The sequence below is a fragment of the Giraffa tippelskirchi genome, chromosome 2 (assembly GCF_054371585.1).
Source record: "Giraffa tippelskirchi isolate mGirTip1 chromosome 2, T2T-mGirTip1v1.2.pri, whole genome shotgun sequence".
Classification (NCBI taxonomy): Eukaryota; Metazoa; Chordata; class Mammalia; order Artiodactyla; family Giraffidae; genus Giraffa; species Giraffa tippelskirchi.
Genome location: NC_137276.1, coordinates 133,247,184 through 133,265,010, shown reverse-complemented (window position 1 = coordinate 133,265,010; position 17,827 = coordinate 133,247,184).

Sequence of the window (17,827 nt, the reverse complement as noted above, 5' to 3'; positions counted from 1 at the left end):
TCCTTGCAATTAATACTAAAGCTTTTTTTATGTCTATGTTTCCACTATTGATCATGAATAATTCCAGTTTTAAGTTTGACTTTCCTCCATCCATAATGTAGAACAAGAGTAATGTAGAAGTCCAAAGACTGAGTCCTAATACACTCAGTGTTGAGAATTAGGCAGAATCAGCAAGTGAAAAAGAAAACCACCCAGTGAATTAGAAGTTAAACCAGGAGAGTGTAACATTTTTTGCTAAGAAAAGAGCTTCAAGGAGGAAAGATTGAACGATTACTACAAATGCTGCTAAAGCAAGTGAGATGTGGACTGAGAATTGACCAACAGATGTAGAAAAGCAGAGATCAGTTTCTGTGAAATGACAAGGACAAATACTAGATCTTTCAAGAAATAGTGAATAGGAAAAAGAGCATGGAGTAGTACTGGAGGTGGGCTTTTTAAAGGAAGAAGTCAAAGCATGTTTGTATGCTAACCTTATTGATCCAGACAGCATGGAGAAATTCATGATGTGAGAAAGAGAGGAAAATCACTACAGTGTTGCATTTAAAAACAAGGGTATTCAATCTTGTGTTAAAAAAAAAAAAGGATTGCTTTTGATAGGAACTTGGATAATTCATCCATAATAATATATGAGAGGTTAGATATGGCTACAAATTGTTGTTGTTTGGTTGCTAAATTGTGTCTCTTTGTGACCTCATGGACTGTGTATCTCACCAGGCTCCTCTGTCCATGGCATTTTCCAGGAAAGAATACTGGAGTGGGTTACCATTTCCTCCTCCAGGGGATCTTCCTGACCAAGGGATCAAACCTGCATCTCCTCCTTGGCAGGTGGATTCTTTATCACTGAGCCACTTGGGAAGCCCCATGACTACAAATAGAAGTGAATTAATTGCTAGATGTGGTAATGAATCTCTGAAAAATTCTCTTCTAACTCCTTGTTTGTTTTTTTTTTCACTGTGGAATAAGAAGCAAAAATATCAGCTAAGCACTGGAATTAGAAAAAAAGATTATCTAAGTTTGTAGAAAGGATAAAATAAAATGGGAGAGTATAAAGTTATCTTGGAGAGTAGGGACTAGGAAAATGTCATTATTGCCACACAGTATCTACTTCAATTTGATGATTGTAAATTTAAAAGATTATAATCCAACATAGTTATGTTTTACTCTAGTAGCTTTCAGCTGCAGGAATTCATGTGATGTGTAGGCAGCATGAAATGAAGTCACATTTGTTGCATAAAAAAATAGGGAAAGTATATGTGGAGTTGAATTTAGGTTGCTGGTGCAAATTAATTTTCCCAAACTATAAAAAAATCTAGATATTAAAAATCTGGGCTTCTATTATTATTTATTCTACTTTGTTCTATCAAGATACATGGAATTGATTCATGCAATAGAAGACAGTGTGGTGCAGAGGAAAGAAGTGAAATATCAGAGTTATAAGCATATACTGGGTAGTTAAATAAATCTAGAGTGAATCATGGCTTCAAAACTATTCTGGGAACTTGGATGCTTTACTTGAATTCCCTCATTCTTAGTTTCTTTCTTTTTTTTTTTTTGGTAATTTGATGTGAAAGTTTAATGAGATGACATATGTGAAATATTTAGCAATGCTTTTGCTGAGAATAAATCATCAGTTATGTATAGTATCTCGCAATTAGGATTATTTCTCCACAAGCAATCACATGTTTTTTCTGCTTACCGCCATCTTACTTACACCTTTGCTTTGTATTTTCCCAGTCATCACATATCTTCACTACAAATTTGCCTTGGTTAACATTTCACCCATGATTTCACGATATACCATTAGTTGCCCTTTGCTCTTTTCACATTTTTGTTTAAATTCATCCTGGGAACATTCAGATGTTATTTCCTAATAGAGCAACGAAGGTTAGAGGACTTTTTCCTGATTTAGCTATTCTGAAATACAAAATGTCACTTAAAAATTAATTTCTCAAAAAAAAACAAAGCAAAATTTTTCTCTGCATTTTAAATGCACGTATTATTAAATGAGTTTGTCTCATACAGATTTTTCATATTTTCATTTCTATAAGAAATTTAAATGACTAATTTCAGGTATAGAATTGTATGAAATCATTCATCAAAATTTTTAAAGTAGATGTCAGTAAACATCATCCATTGATAAATTAAGCCAATCAACCTATATGTTCATTAAAAATATGTCTGATAGTCTACCAGCTGAAAACGATATTTGTAGATTTTAGCAAATGGGATTATACTAATTTTACTTACAGCTTATTGTCATATTCCAGAATATTCTGAATAATTTGAATAACATCAGGATAATCACTGACCTAAAATTAAATGTCGTTTAAAATTTTTAAATTACCCACGAGGCTGGATAAAATCAATTTATTTTTTTATTTACAAAAATATTCTAAGATATTGTAATCTTGACAGAGGATTCTATTCTATCAGTTTTGTGTAAAGCCAGCATCATATTTAACAGTGATACTGAACATCAAATCTGCTCCCTGCCACAGTGTAGTGTTAGAGGAGGTACAATATCCCCAAGCTCTGGTACTTGCCATAGATACTGGCATTAAGCAAAGGAGGTAGGAAAGCAATAGGAGGATAACAAGAAGCAGGCAGATGAAGGTTAGATTCATCCTCATCGATAGAGCTGAGCAACACAGGCCAAATGAGGAGAGTAGGCCTTTCATCTAACCCCCTTGAGAAAGCAAAGCAGATTAAGCCAAAATATCTATAGAATTAGGCGTGCACGTGATTTGATTTCTGGGAAAACATACTTTTTTCCTAAAAAAGCACATATCCACCTCCCAAACCCAATTTCTGCTCTCATAAAAAGTTTTTAAAAAGTTAAGTTAAAAATAAAATGCTTAACCTTAAAATTTTTCATTTCTAAAAATCCTGTTTTAATTGGAAGAGGATAGTGGCGGTGGAAGGTGCTGCTCTAAATGGAAATGCAAAGATTATGTGCAGTGGGGGAGATAAGCCTCTTGGGAAAGGTTTTTGTGAGCTGTATAATCTTGCTTAGATCTCATTTGTTTATTTAATCTCTATGTTGACCAAAGATTATGACAGAACAGTTTAAAGTTCTGCCTAACTTCACAGAGGTTCAGCTTCATGGGAACTCTATGTGTCTACAAAGTAATTAAACTATAATAAATTGTCACTTTTGTGAAAATCCATAATGTTTACAAGTTCTTTCTCAGGGTACTTTTAAAATACTTTATTAATTATGCTATTAAGACTGACAATTCTGAAATTAAGAAACAGTATATACTTCAAAATCATTAGAAGACCATTAGGGTATTTTCTGACTTCTTTGCACTGTTTGCAATAGCCAGGACATGGAAGCAACCTAGATGTCCATCAGCAGACGAATGGATAAGGAAGCTGTGGTACATATACACAATGGAATATTACTCAGCCATTAAAAAAAATACATTTGAATCGGTTCTATTGAGATGGATGAAACTGGAGCCCATTATACAGAGTGAAGTAAGCCAGAAAGAAAAACACCAATACAGTATACTAATGCATATATATGGAATTTGAAAGATGGTAATGATAACCCTATATGCAAGACAGAATGAGAGACACAGATGCATAGAACAGTCTTATGGACTCTGAGGGAGAAGGTGAGGGTGGGACGTTCTGGGAGAATAGCATTGAAACATGTATATTATCATATGTGAAACAGAACACCATTCCATGTTCGATGCATGAGACAAATGCTCAGGGCTGGGGCAATGGGATGACCCAGAGGGATGGGATGGGGAGGGAGATGGGAGGGGAGTCCAGGAAGGGGAACACATGTAAACCCACGGCTGATTCATGTCAATGTACGGAAAAAACTACTACAATATTGTAAAGTAATTAGCCCCCAACTAAAACAAATAAATTTATTTAAAAAAAAAAAACTTTCTCTTCTAAGACATTCTTTTTTTTCTTTTAGTGATCTTCAAAATGTACTTTATACATAATCTTTTATTATGAAAAAACTATAACTTAATTTTTGACAGTTGCTTTAATACAATACATTCATGCAAAAATACCAGTGTCAAAAATAGTTATCTTTTTTATATTCCAAATTAATCTTTCTCAAAGCTCCCACTGATGAACATTGCATTTAACACAATTTTTAATTTGGGTTTTTGTTTTGTAGTATTCAATTTAATTTACCCATCCATAGGCATATAGAAAAGTTTGTGTCCACTTCTATTTGTTCAAATTCGTGATTTTTCCCAGACCTGTTTTCCTCTGACGTTTCAGGTATTTTCATTCCAGGCCCACGTTCAGGCCAAGTCATTTGGCGCTGCCCAGGAGTGTGTCTATATTCTCACCCCTCTGACTACTTCCTCTTCCTTGCAAAGTGGATGACCAGGTGCACTACTCTCAGTTCTGCCTATTGGGAAGATTTTCTTACTCCAGTGTCTTTCAGTGTCTGAATGTGATTGTGAAGCAGTTACACATTTTCAGATTGCTTACACATATCAAGCCAACTCATCCATAACCTAGTTTGGACTTTTCTCTCTTCAGCTAATCTGATGAAACATCCCAGGTGGCAGTAGGTTCAAGCCCTGGGTTCAGCTGTGTGGAGGTGACTACCAAGAGATGCAGCTTACTCATGACCTCTACTATTGATGCTTGATCCCAGTTGTATCATTTCCATCTTTGGCTGACTCATTAGACATTATGACTTGGCAGGTCATCAGTACCCAGTGCAGAATGGGTCATTCAGAATCATAGTCATTTGGTGCCCTATGTTCAAATGTTCTTTCTACAAAAGTCACACTTTGCAGTTATTTGTGAGGTACTGCTAGTCTCATAAACTAGAATGATTCCTCAGAGTTTTGTTTTTTTTTTTTTATCTTTTGTACTCTTTATATTTCTGAAGAGCACGGGTCATTTATATTGTAGGATGTTACTCATTGATATTAGTATTTCTTCATGATTAGATTTAGGTTGTAAGGTATAGGCAGGAATAGTATTAAAGTGATGTGTTCTTCTCAGTGTATCACAGCAGGAGGCAAGTGATGCTTATTGGTCCCCAAAGTCAGTGATGTTAAATATAAACACTTAGTAAAGCTTTGCCACCATCATTCTTCTTCACTTTACTTTCTCTGTACCCACATAAGCCCTGGATTCAGTGTATTCTTAAAGAATTCTTGTTTCTTTGCAGAGTTAAATGATATTCAAAGACCAACATCTTCATGTTAGCTATGATAATCTTGGGATAGGTATGTCATTGATTTTAGGCCCTCTCATCAGAAAAAATACAGAAAACAAATGGATATTATAGGGAATTGTGAGTTCTGAAATTTTGCTCTACTTGAAAACTAAGTTAAATTATGAAGTTGCCCTGCATGGGTTCAGAGTTTCAAGCAGAAAACACAAGATACCTGAATCACAGAACTTTATGCCTCACTGAACAGCAGGGATCAAGGACTTCATATACCCATCACTTCCTCTTTCCCCTAAGCCCCTCACAGGTGATTTGGAGCTGGGTCCAGGTGGATGATGTCCACATAGTACATTTTGTGACAAAACTGAGGAAACGTGACCTAAGGGAAACTCCCAATATTATAAGGGAGTTGCTTCCAATCTACCAAAATTTGGCCCTGAGTCATTACCACCCTGATCAGAGGGAGCCTGAGAGATCTTATGTTTGCCCCTCCATAGTGAGTGCTATAAAAACATTCCTGGAAAGTAGTCTGGAACAAATGCTTTTAACATTTTTTTCTTAGAAAATGGGCAAAATATATGATTTCTTGGTATTTCTATCTACTCTCAGTTATTAGATTTCTTTTCTGCTTGTCCTTCAAACTTTTCGGTGCATATAATTCATGATAATGACAAGTAAACAATCAAATATATACAAGCATACTTTAACAGATTAAAATTTGCTCTGAATAGAGAAATAAGCAAATGGCCATGAAAGTAAAAGGAAAACACTTAATTGTGAGTAAAAGAATCAGGAAAGACACTGTGGAGTAGCTGGCCATAGGAGGTATGTATTGATCACAATAAATTGTGGAAAATTCTTAAAGAGATGGGAATACCAGACTACCTTACCTGCCTCCTGAGAAACTTGTATCCAGGTCAAGCAGCAACAGTTAGAACCCGACATGGAACAATAGGCAACAGGGAAAGGAGTATGTCAAGAATGTATATTGTTACCCTGCTTATTTAACTTATATGCAGAGTGCTGCTGGTGGTGGTGATATAGTTACCAAGCCATGCCCGACTCTTGCAACTCCATGGACTGTAGCCTGCCAGGCTCCTTTGTCCATGGGATTCTCCAAGCAAGAATACTGGAGTGGGTTGCCATTTCCTCCTCCAGGGTATATGCACAGTACATGCAAAATGTGGGGCTGGATGAAGCACAAGCTGGAATCAAGATTGCCAGGAGAAATATCAATAATCTCAGATATGCAGATCACACCACCTTTATGGCAGAAAGTGAAGAGGAGCTAAAGAGCCTCTTGATGAAAGTGAAAGAGAAGAGTGAAAAAGCTGGCTAAAAACTCAGCATTCAAAAAACAAAGATCATGGCATCTGGTCCCATCACTTCATGGCAAATAGATGGGGAAACAGTGGATACAGTGACAGACTTTATTTTCCTGGGCTCCAAAATCACTGCAGATGGTGACTGCAGCCATGAAATTAAAAGATGCTTGCTCCTTGGAAGGAAAGTTATGACCAACCTATACAGCATATTAAAAAGTGGAGACATTACTTTGCTGACAAAGGTCTTTCTAGTCAAAGCTATGGTTTTTCCAGTCGTCATGTATGGATGTAAGAGTTGAAGCGTAAAGAAGGCTGAGTGCCTAAGAATTTATGTTTTTGAACTGTGGTGTTGGAAAAGACTCTTGAGAGTCTCTTGGACAGCAAGGAGATCAAACCAGTCAATCCTAAAGGAAATCAATCTTGAATATTCATTGGAGGGACTGATGTTGAAACTGAAGCTACAATGCTTTGACCACCTGATGTGAAGAGCCAACTCATTGGAAGAGACCCCAATGCTGGGAAAGATTGAAGTCAGGAGAAGTGGACAACAGAGGATGAGATGGTTGGATGGCATCACCAACTCAATGGACATGAGTTTGTGCAAACTCTGGGAGATGGTGAAAGACAGGGAAGCCTGGTGTGCTGCAGTCCGTGGGGTCACAAAGAATCAGTCAGGACTGAGCAACTGAACAACAACAATAAATCGATGGGCACAGACATTTTTCTGTGGAAACTGCTTGAAGAGCCCTCCATCATTCAATATCAAAATAAACATCTCCACTTCTTAAGACAGTATAAGTTCATACATTTGTGTACAACTATTTAAATCGCTATTATTTATTTTTTTGTCACTAAGCACTTTTACTTGAAATTTTTTTCGTGTCTCTAATTAGATTCACCATCATCATCAGCTAATTATACTCTAGAAATGGTGGGGGGGCATCTATTGGTCAAATTGACTTAGTATATGTCATCCATCAATTGATTAAAAATCAAGTGTTAACTACAGAAACAATTGACTGACCATTGTTTCACGATTCAATGTTTTTAGCATGCTTTATTCACACAATCTTGTAACAACTGTGTTACTCATCTTAAATAAGCACATTTTTGTTTTGAAGGGCAGGGCATTAAGGGAAAAAAAATGTGGAAATGCTAAGTGAAAGTAAGAAACTTTCTGGAGGCTATTAAGTAGATACATCCACAATGAATTACTAAACTTTAATTTTAAACACTAGTGAATCCAAAATTGCTACTTTTATGATAGGCTCCTTGCAGGTTTCTATTTCCAGTGACAGCTCTACTTCAGTAATCATGTAACTATTTGCTCCTTCCATAAAACTCCTGCTTAGACATGATCACATGCTGTTTCAATTCTCTAGCACAAAATCAGATATAATGCTCTGTTCAGTCATTTACAATACTCTTTTTCTGGACCATAAGAATCAGAAAGTAGATAGGATTGAAAAGGGTAAGCCCAAGGCGTAGATTATTTTATTAAACAAAACTAATTTGAAGCCATTTTAAATCCATTTGCTCTATTATGCTGTCTTTTAACATTAACTGGCTATATCCCTACACTTTATAGCATAATTGAAGCAACTACTAAAATATTAAAAGTGATGAAATGTAAGAACATTTTCTGCTTATGTGTAATAATTCAATAACCTTCTAAATAGCAATATGAAACACTAGCCATATTTTATTTGTGAATGCATTAAATATTTTATAATATTCAATATAATTTAGGCAGAAATTAAAATGCATGCATATGTTTGAAGTTTGAAAAACTGAAATAAATAATTGAAATGAAATAATCTTTAGAAAAACCAATACATGATACAGCATAATTTAAGAAACTGATACATGAATAGATACAGAAATATTTACAAGTAAAATGATTTAAACAATATGATAATCCTGCTAGGTCTGTAAGGCATAACTCCAATGTACAGGATTGAAAGAAAAATACAAGAAGAGTTTATGCAAACCCTAGGCTCTTCTGGGGCACTGTCTAGACAGAGCATCTTCTTCAGTTCCAGGACTTGTGCCATAAAAATTTATAAGGGCACAAATCACACAGCGTGCTACAGATCCATTTCAGCTGATGTTCATTTCTCTGTATACCCCCTGTAACAATCTCCTGACCTTACCTGGATGAGTTTTGTTACCAGGTAGGAAGAGTCAAAGAGGACCTTTCCTTGGCCTCAGTTCTTGGTAAGGACACAGAGAAGAATCTGAGGTCTTAGCCATGACAATATGCAAGTTTATTGAAGAAAGAACAGAAAGAATACCTCAAGGGAGAGGTGGGCCAAGCTGAGAGGCACTGGCACCTGCATGATGAGCTATGGGGTTTTCAGGACAACGCTTTTATATATTCATCTAGGTGGGCGTGCTCTGACAGTTGTGATTGACAGTTGTAAGTTATATAACAAGCTGTATTGCACATGCCTTTCCCATAATTCATTCTGTTATAATCATATGTACATATGTATAGAATATTTATGAACACTTAATGAGCTCCCTGCTGCTTAAGGTCACTTGAGGACACAGCTGTGAATCAACTGCACGTGTGCTGGAGTTGGAAAAATCTCTGTGGTTATTTTATAGCATATCTGTGAGCTCTCCTGGGCTGCACCGGGGCATGTATGGGATGGGGTTTAGAGATCAGCTTGAATTTTTTGTATCTAGGCCCTTCTTGGTTGCTCATGCCTAACTTCCTACATAATAGTTTAAATTTCCCCTTGAATATTTGCTTCTTACTTTCCCCTTTCTCTGTTTCCGGATCAGTTGTTCATATATCACATTAAAAAAAGAAAGAAAGAAAAAAACTTATCACCACCTCCTAACCTCCCATTCCTGTTTCTCTCCTGCCAATGGAGTGTTAACTTTGCTGGGTCAGTACTAGCATCCATCTTCTTTCGTAATTAAAGAGCCTACTTTATGCTTTCCTTAAGAGGTAGACAGGAAAATGCTGGAAGTTTAGGAAAATTCTTTTTGCATTATTCCAAATATTAACCTGGTCTGGATGATTACATTCATGTTTATATTTTAATTATATATTCACCTACCACCTCTTTCCTCCTTCCCCTTTTATTCTTAAAGTTTAAATCATAATTTGTTCATAAAGAGTTCCCCTGAACGTCTTCTACTCAGGTTTCTAGCAATTACTGACACCTGTGAGCAACACCAACAAACTGCATTAATTTATATATAGTTACATTCTGTTGTTAAAGTACATATTAACAGGATGTGAATACAGTTTTATTAGAATAATTTGAAAGATTATGGTAGATATTTAAGCAAATGAACTTTATTTTATAAAATATTATAAAATTCTTGGAAGTACAGAGAGTGAGACAAGTTTTGATCTTGTTTTTTTAAGATTATTGCAGTTTTCATTGATGAGAAAGAAATTAACCTAGCCTTATAAAGTGGCTAACAATTTGGCAAATGTTAGCATGAATTATTTAGACCACTTCAAAAAGCTGAAATAACATGGACACCGATTTTGGTGCCAAGCTTGCAGTAGTTGGGGAGCAGCTGATTTACTTTTATTAAAGTCTCTGTGGCCAAGTATGGGGATGTTGAAATGTTAAAATAGTAAAGTAGATTTTTGCAGGAATTTTTATGGAATTGATCTGTTTTTGCATTAATTAGGATGTACTCAATATAGAAAACTCAATAGAAAAAATATTGGTGCATGATAATGGATATAATGATACTCTGTTAATAAAATAGAGGCAGTGGATGTTTTTAGTTGGAAAAAAAAAACACAAGAAGTCAGAAAAGAAGTTTCATGTTTCTTATGAGTGTTGGTCAAATCATTGTCCAAGCTTCCATTTCTTCAGCTCTAAAATTGAGGTGATAATAAGGTAAGTTTCCCAGGTCATGTAATGGTAAAGATTCTGCCTGCCAATGCAGGAGACTTAAGAGATTTGAGTTCAGTCCCTGGGTTGGGAAGATCCCCTAGAGAAGGAAATGACAACTGACTCCAGTATTCTTGCCTGGCAAATCCCATGGACAGAGGAGCCTGGTGGGCTACAGTCCACAGGGTCACAAAGAATCAGACATAAGTGAACATTTGAGCACTTAATATCAGTAAATTCTGATTACTTTATAGATATGTGACATATATATGCATACTTTTTATGTAAGGCTACTAAAAACAATAAAATACTATGTGGAAGAAAAGAGTTTCAATGGTCTAGAACTGGTTGTAGATCACAGAGACTACTAATCTTTCCTTCTTCTAATGAATCAGTAACTAAAGGATTTCCAAAAATGAATAAAAGTCAAACAATGCAATATATAAGTGAATAAGAAACTTGAACATACGATTCAAAACCAAGAAAAAGAACAAATCGTTTAAGGATTAGATGTTTAACATCACCTACCATGAAGAAATAAAAATTAAGAACATGAGTTTCCATTTAACTTACTAATTATGCAAAATCAGTAATGTTGAAAATATCTAGCACTAAGAACATAGAAAAACAGTCTTACATTGCTTATGAAACGTGTGAATCAATATAAACGAGGGATCCCACCATTTAAGTAATTGTACAAGAAACTGTGGACTATCCTCTGGAATCTAAGCTAGTTTCAGTAATAGAATTTCATTCTTCTTTTAATGCATGCATATGTCAATTTTATAATAAAATAATATTCTAATTAGTGAAAGTTAGGTGATATAAATATCTGAAATTACCATAATGTAACATTTTGTTTTGCTTCATTTTGTTCTAAATAGACTATATGCAGGCCATTTTACTTCTTTTATTTGATCTAATTCACTATGTAGTTATTTTCTCTATGAGTCTAGTCCCATTAAATTGAGTTTCATAGCAATCATCTCCTCCTACTTTTATTACTGGTCATTTTGAACCTCACTGTTGGTTTTTATAAATTCTGCCTAAGAGGGAAACAATTCTACCACTAAATTTAATCCCCAGTCAATGGGGAAAATACCACAGTTCTAACAAGAAGCAGTTATAAGTGATTTTATCAGTTGGCTTAATTATCAAGACTGTTGCATGCTGTGATGCAAATTAGAGATACAAATTTTAGAAACACGCTGAGTCTATCTTTAGTGATTTTTTACATGTTAAGATGCATCCAGATATCAAAATATCCATGGATCAGTGAAAACATAACTTATCAGATACATTTGATCCCACTTAAAATCACTTATAATTTGGCAAAAAATTCCAATCATAATTCTTTACTATCACTATGATCAATCTAAAATCTACCTTAAATAATTGCACAATAACTTGCTTTCCTCTAAGTTACTGGATGTTTGCTTTCTCTTTTTAAAACTGTTTAGTAGAAATAATTTTAAAACAAAATCTATTTTTATTTTTATTTTCTTTCAATTTAAGAATATTTCTGCATACATTTTCATCCTACAAATGAGTAAGACAAGGAAGCCACCCTTATTGAATAAAAAGTTGAGAACAATAAGGGAGAATATAACTTATCCTATGTTTCATTAATATGGGCCTTGAACACAAATTTTCTTATTTCCATGTCAAGGTTCTGAGGCAACACAGTTATTTATATACTTTGAAAGCAATGTGTCTGCTTAAAAATGTTAAAATATATTAAAATGACATTTATCTGTCCTAAGGACTTAGAATAAATGCTGTCAGTGCTTAGTACATATCCCCTGGCTTCTTATTATTTCTGGGGACAGGGGCTAGAATTCCTACTAGTGCCAGCTGCATTTTTTCCCTGAAGTCTTTATCTGACAGTTAGACCCAACTTGTCTCTACAAGTGGCAAGCCAAAATTTCTGTGGAATTAACACCATACTGTCCAACCAATGACAGACAAGAATTGGTAAATAAATACCCCGGCTTCTTTAGGTGAAATAACTGAAAACTGTGTTCTATGCTGGCTTTCCAAGCCCCTGAAATTTTGTTGACCCCAGTGGTAACTTGCTTAGTAATGCAAATTTATTAATGACCCTCCCCCTCCCACCCAATCACAGTCTCACTCTCGCATCAGGGTTTTCAGAGATCATCTCAAAATTAAATTATTTCTACTTTTTTTTTAAAGTACACACCCCAATATTTAGACTATTTTTGATTTAGTTGTCAGAAAATTAATGATTCAAGGAGACTAAGGTTTCTAAGAATGAAATATTAGTAAAGTATAGAATATTGAAAAGGATACCAAACAACATAGATAAACAGAGAGGACCCAGTCAATCGGTTCAGTCTTTAACATCTTTAAAGCTTGTGACTACAGATCTGCTGCAAAGAGGACCAGATCTTGACCCATTGTTTCATGCTTCACTGTACATAATTATTGCTGCCTGAAATTTCTCTTAATTTTTCTTCTTATGAATTCATACAAATAAGTGCAAAGAAAAAGGTAATGAAATATTGGAAGAAAATGGAGGAGAACATAGGATGACCAAGATAGTGGCATGAGGCATACCCAGTGTTCTGACTTAAACTGGCCCTTAGATCATTTTGTTAGGGTAAGACTTCATTTAAACCATATTTGCAAATATACCACCTTCCAAACTAGAAAATTTGCAGTGTTAAAGCTGATATCTCCTTGTTAAGGTACTTCTGAATGTTTTGTTTTGAATTATTTTTATGTTATAGGATTTTGTTCCTTTTTAACATGTCCTTCCTATACATTCAGCTCATTAAGGTACATGTTACTGGATTTTCAATTTCACAGGCAGAAAAAAATAAATAAATAACCTATTGCTCTGCCCTTGCTGCTTCTGCTGCTGCTGCTAAGTCGCGTCAGTCGTGTCTGACTCTGTGCGACCCCATAGACAGCAGCCCACCAGGCTCCTCCATCCCTGGGATTCTCCAGGCAAGAATACTGGAGTGGGTTGCCATTTCCTCCTCCGGTGCATGAAAGTGAAAAGTGAAAGTGAAGTCGCTCAGTCATGTCCGACTCTTCGCGACCCCATGGGCTGCAGGCTACCAGGCTCTTCAGTCCATGGGGTTTCCCTGGCAAGAGTACTGGAGTGGGGTGCCATTGCCTTCTCCCACTCTACCCTTACCTCCATACATATTTCCACTTATTTAAACTGAAAGAACTTTCTTTAGCTGTTTAATGAAGCAAGGGATGGCATTCAATTGTGACAATTTAGGATAAAGACAACACAAAGTAACACGTAAGAATCTGAAATCCTGTGGTGATATTTCAGTTACAAAACTAAGCTGATTACACAAAGAAGTGCTATTGAAGAGACTTCTAAGAAATTGTATTTTCCCCAAAAGGCTGAAAATGAAAAGATATGAAAAATACAAACTTCTACAAGAATGGATTTCTCTGCACTTTTCTATATAGAGATTCATCTCTACAGAGGGCTGCTCACCTTACTCCCTATTGAGATGGAAAGTGAAGTTATGTGTAATAGTGTTCCCAGTGATCAAGAGTACAAACGTTTTGTCAGGAGCTGTAGGAGGGAATGATGACCTTGCAACATCCTGCTGTATAGTCTTTCCAGGCCTTAGACTCCTTTTTCAAGAATCAAGCACCTTGCTAAAGGTTTATCTGATAGCTTTTCTGATGGTAAAAGTATGCAACTAGTAATGTATTTCTGTAAAAAAATTACAGAAGAGCAGCAAACTGTCTAGAAAAAGCCTTTGTAAACTAGAATTCCAAAGTCTTATGTCAGGCAATCTGAAAATAAGTGTCAGAGAGTGATTAGTTCAGAGTCATGTACACAACTAGATAGAAGATGAGTACGTTTACTCTCTGTCCTCAGTCATGTCCAACGCTTCATGATCCCATGGACTGTAGCCCTCCAAGCTTCTCTGTGCATGGAATTTCCCAGGCAAGAATACTGGAGTGGGTAGCCATTTCCAATTCCAAGGGATCTTCCTGACACAGGGATTGAACCTGTGTCTCTTGTGTCTCCAGTTGGCAGGTAGGTTCTTCACTACTAGCGCTACCTAGGAAGCCCCTTACTATCTGTAGTTTGTGACAAAAGAGATCAACAAAAGAAAAGGAGTGCTGAAGATCTCCAGTTCCATTACTTTCCAATAATATGACTGTGGTTCATTTTAGAGAGGAGACCATGCTCCTGTTTCTTCAACTTTTAATCTATAGGAATATAATTGTGGTTTTGAGTGTGCAAAGTCTCTTCAGTTGTGTCTAACTCTTTGCAACCCTATGGACTGTAGCCTGCCGGGCTCCACTGTCCATGGGATTCTCCAGGCAAGGGTACTGGGAGTAGGTTGCCATGCCCTCCTCCAGGAAATTTTCTCGACTCAGGAATCGAATCCGCATCTCCTGTGGCACTTGCATTGCAGGCAGATTATTTACTGCTGAGCCACTAGGGAAGTCCATTATGGCTTTTTTCAGTGCATGGATAACTAAAAATTTACAATGAGAGAACAAAATGTATTTCTATGTAAGTTAAAATAGAAGATATCCAAGAGAAAATAGGAAAGGCAATTTGATTCAGTATAAACAGAAAAAAAATCAGAGAAAAAGGGTAGCAATTATGTAATTGAAAACTAATTGCTTTATATATCACAACTGTAAAATTGTACTCTGGCTATTAAAGAGAGAAAGTAGAGTCTGGTAAGAGCACTGCTCAGTTCTGAAAGCATATGAGAAACACCTGGGCAACAATGGTGATAATTTTCTCCAGCCGGTGAGAAAACATCATTTACCGACATAAAATAACAAAGGATACTTTTATATTTCTCTATACACAGAGAAAGTACTTAACAGTAATTATAAGGATGCTTCATTATTATTTTTCAATATTTGATAATTATATTCAGTTTCAAGGAATGAATGGAAATGTATCCTCATAATTTAGTGAAATTAGATAACAGCAATTAGGGTTTTAAGCAAAAAAAAAAAAAATATAGCTACAGGAAAATGAAGAAAACAACCATTACTGAAGTAATGGAGGTTGACTTCTAACATAGTATATTACAGATTTATCAAATCAAATCTGTAGTAAACAATATTCCAAAACAGTTTACTTTTAATTCAACTTTTTCTGATTCAGTTATAACTTTTGATACATTGATATAACATAGGCACCTAGAATTTTGCTGTATATCTTTGAAAATGGAATCTGACTAATATTTGGATTTAACTAAAAGTCTAACTTTTCAATATCAAACTATTGCTATTTTATAAAATTTAAGAAAAGTGTTATAATGAATTCTAGTCATTTTATTGCTCTTCTTGAATATAACATATTACTTATCTATACTAGTTTTATCAATTTTTAAAATGCTGATTTTGATGAGATCTAATATTATATTTTAGAGAAGTTTTATAGAGGAGATAAGAAATGCGTTCTTCATAGGCCTGAATACAGGGGGTGGAAGTTGTCATCTATACATTCACTCATTTCTAATGATTTAAAGATAAATTTTCAACAACTATTTATACTTCCCTACATTTTGCCAACTCTGGATAGTGTTCAGAAGTCACTGCCTCAAGTTGCTCAGAGCTTAATGGGAAGTATAAGGTGTATATATACATTTATGTTGTAAATGTAACATATGTTTATGTTATATATATACACATATATATTTATGTATATATTTGTACTCTGGCTATTAAAGAGAGAAAGTAGAGTCTGGTAAGAACTCTGCTCAGTTCTGAAAGCATATGAGAAACACCTGGACAACAATGGTGGTAATTTTCTCCAGCTCATGAGAAAACATCATTTACGCACATAAAATAACAAAGGATACTTTGTACAATTTTAGAGTTGTGATAGATGTTACACATACATATATATACATACACTCCAATATGGATGCTGCAATGGAATTCTCTACCAAAGGACAGAAATGAACATGGAATAGTTGGAGCACATAGGAAACACCAGGGTTGAAGCAGAAGAAGTTAGAAAGAGCCAGACTTGAAAGAGATGATGCACTCACAGGTTTTTATTTCATTTTTAGGTGATAAGACGAAGTAGAAGGTTTTTAGGTAGGATGACAAGAATTAGATTTGTGTTTTACTACAGAAGAGAGTATGGAATGACCCAAAGGAAGGACTTACAATCAATACAAAGAGTCTATCTAGGCTCAACAAAGTTTTAACTTGACCTAAAATAGTGATGACTAATGAGAATTGTACAGAAAGGCTTCCAAGGAAAATGGCTGCTGCTTAATATCTTTGTACCCATAGCATGATAGAGAAAAACGGGACAAAACAATGGTGGGATGGGATGGTGGAAATGCTTCACTAGTTACAGAGCTTTATTCTTTTAGTTTCTTATACCCCTTCTAGATAATGCCAAGAAAAAACAAAAACAAAAACCTATTCTCCCTCTCTCTCCCTTTTCCTCTCTGTCTCTCTCTGTACTTTCTTTTTCTATCTCTGGCTCTTTTTTGTCTGTCTAAGGAATAAAGCAAAAAACAACTTCAAAGTTGAAATAGGAAAGAAAATGTGAGCTTTAATGTTCCTGCTGCATTTAGAAAGAACACTATTAAATCCACTAGCACTTCACATTGTTTTTGGTTTATTATATTCCTTAATTGATTTTTTTTATATATAAATTTATTTATTTTAGTTGGGGGCTAATTACTTTACAATATTGTAATAGTTTTTGCCATACATTGACATGAATCAGCCATGGGTTTACATGTGTTCCCCTTCCTGGACTCCCCACCCACCTCCCTCCCCATCCCATCCCTCTGGGTCATCCCATTGCCCCGGCCCTGAGCATTTGTCTCATGCATCGAGCATGGAATGGTGTTCTGTTTCACATATGATAATATACATGTTTTTATATCGAATTTTTTATATCAAATCAAGGATAAAATTATATTTTTATTCACATGGACTCATTTGTGTGTGTGTGTATATTTACTCAATATGTGAAGTGTTTCAACAATAAACATCAAAATGAGACTCACTTTAAAATTTAGACACAAAATTCAGTAGAGTGTCCTTTGAATAAAATGTTCAGAAGTCCAAATAAGTATAGGGTCTTTTGTGCATATCATATTGGATTCAAAAATTGAGCTAGAAGTTATTTTACTGTTGTGATAGTTGAATACTTTATTATCTCCTTGGTTTTAAATAAACAGCCTTGGAAGACATTTTGGAACTTTCATTTTGGGTTTTCTTTTATTCAAGAATCCCTGCTCTGGGCTGCCTGTTGTCCAGTTGCCTTATCAATTGCAATTTGCAGCTTAGGATAGTATGGCTACTTCCATGGCAGTTGTTCCATCAAAGCTGACAAAAATAGTTCTTAATGTGTATTTTTTTTTTTTTGTAAAAATGACAATTATTTTTTTTTTAATTTTTAATTGGAGTCTAATTGCTTTAGAATGTTGTGTTAGTTTCCTAAAATTTATTTAATCAGACCATTT